Genomic DNA, 2,500 nt, shown 5'->3' on the forward strand with positions numbered 1-2,500 from the left:
TTCTTTGCATATCGGCTTGGGTCTGTCGCCTTGCCTGAAACTGTGCCCGAGACATGCTTCCTGCTTTCCGTGCTTTTGCTTCCCGTTTGTGTGTGCGCTTGCTGGGCAGCTTGTGACAACCAGGGGCTGTCATATTGCTGCGTTCTCAGGCGTTTTTCCCGATTTCCACGTTGTCGTTGTCACACCTGTGTCCTGTGTGGAATGGTTGCAGCCAGCTGTCTCGTGCTAGTGTTTTGTGTTCCTCCCGCTGGTTTTTTTTTTTTTTTTTTTTCCTGGGAGTCCCGAACCTCCACTGTCTTTCGTTTCCACGTCTTCCACACGCCTCCCGAGTGCATTTTTTTTTTTTTTTTGGCGGGGGGGAGGTGGAGAGTCCCGAATCCTCCACTCTCCTGTCTGCGGTGTCTTGGTTCTTCCTGCCACATGCCTCCCGAGTGCATTTTTTTTTTTTTTTTGGCGGGGGGGAGGTGGAGAGTCCCGAATCCTCCACTCTCCTGTCTGCGGTGTCTTGGTTCTTCCTGCCACATGCCTCCCGAGTGCATTTTTTTTTTTTTTGGCGGGGGGGGAGGTGGAGAGTCCTGAATCCTCCTCTCTTGATTGTGGTGTCTGAGTCTTCCTGCCACGTGCCTCCCGAGTGCACTTTTTTTTTTGTGGCAGCACCTTCGTTGTGTCTCTGCCCGGATCCGTACTGTCTTGCCCCGCGTGTAAGACGTGCCTATCTCGCTTGTTTCTCCCGGTTGCGTGTTGTCGCTCACTCTGCTTAGATCGATGTGGTGCTCCTGAGTTCTCTTCGGGCCAGGGCCTAAGCCGCGCCAGGCGAGGGACGGACATTCATGGCGAATGGCGGCCGCTCTTCTCGTTCTGCCAGCGGGCCCCTCGTCTCTCCACCCTATCCGTATTCCGGTGGTGTGTGGAAGGCAGGGGTGCGGCTCTCCGGCCCGAGCACTGACCCGCGCGCACTTCTCGCAGTGGTTCGCGTGGTCCTCGTGGATCGCTTGCCCATCTTCCCTGAGCCGGGGAATGTTGGCTGGTGGCGATGCATAACCTTCCCGTCTGGTGTGTGCACGCGCGTTCTGTTTCTTGCAGAGGTGCTCCTGGATCGTTCCAGGTTTTGCCACCTAGGTGCCCGCTTCTGAGTTGGTGGTGGCGCTTCCCGTTTCCTGGCGTGCCTCCGGTGCTCCGTCTGGCTGTGTGCCTTCCCGTTTGTGTCCGAGAAGCCCATGAAAGGGGGGTCGAGGATTAGAGGAAGGGCGGTTAAAAAAAAAGCCCCCTTCGTTGGGCGAGCGCCCACCCCGCGCACTCGCGGACCTTGCGCGTAGGGATGGTGCTGAGCGGTCGCGGCTGGCCTTTTTGAAAAGTTTCGTGAAGCTTCCTTGCTCCTCGTGTGGAGCTTGGAGAGTGGCAGTGGCCTGCCTTTCGGGGGGGACCTGTTGCAGGGTCTCCTCTGTCCGCGTATGCTCAAAATACCCCTGGAAGAGAACCTTCCTGCTGCCGCAGATCCCCCCGCGCGGATGCCCGCGTGTGGGTCTTCTCTTGTCGCACGCATCCTCTCTCGGTTGCCGGTTATCTGTCTGGCTCTGTGCCTTCCCGTTCGTGTCCGGGAAGCCCGTGAAAGGGGGGTCGAGGAGGAGAGGAGGGGGCTAGGAAAAACAAGCCCCCTTCGTCGGGTGAGCGCCCAGCCCCGCGCACTCGCGGACCTTGCGCGTAGGGTTGGTGCTGAGCGGTCGCGGCTGGCCTTTTTGAGAAGTTTCGTGAAACTCCTTGCTTCCTTGTGGGGAGCTTGGGGGGGGCCTGGCCTTTCGGGGGGGACCGGTTGCAGGGTCTCCTCTGTCCGCGGATGCTCAAAGTACCCTTGGAAGGGAACCTTCCTGTTGCCGCAGACCCCCCCGCGCGGACCCCCGCGTTGTGGGTCTTCTCGCTTCCCTGTGTGTGCGCTTGTCGCACGTATCCTCTCGGTTGCCGGAGCTCGTCGGGGTTTTGGGTCCGTCCCGCCCTCAGTGAGAAAGTTGCCTTCTCTAGCTATCTTCCGGAAAGGGTGTGGGTCTCGAGGGGTCTCTCCCGGTCGGTCCCCTCGAGGGCTCGCCCCCTGACCACCTCCTGCGCGCGCAGCGTTTGCTCTCTCGTCTACCGCGGCCCGCGCCTCCCCGCTCCGAGTTTGGGGAGGGATCACGCGGGGCAGAGCCTGTCGGTCGTCCTGCCGTGGTGGCGGGGCCGTGTGGTCGGTCGGCCCGGTTGTGTGGTGGTGGCTGGGGAAAGGGCTCCGTGCACACCCCCGCGTGCGCGGTACCTTCCTCCCCTCCTGGGGGCCGCCGCGGGATGGGGTGTTGGGGAGGCGACGGTGGGCTCCCGGGTCCCGCCCGTCTTCCCGTGCCTCACCCGCGCCTTCCGTCGCGTGCGTCCCTCTCGCTCGCGTCCACGACTTTGGCCGCTCCCGCGACGCGGGCCTGTGCCGCGCGTGTTGCGTGCTGTGTGCTTCTCGGGCTGTGTGGCTGTCGCCTCGTCC

Source organism: Mus caroli, unplaced genomic scaffold (genome assembly GCF_978045245.1).
Source record: "Mus caroli unplaced genomic scaffold, Mus_caroli_1 scaffold_56, whole genome shotgun sequence".
Lineage (NCBI taxonomy): Eukaryota > Metazoa > Chordata > Mammalia > Rodentia > Muridae > Mus > Mus caroli.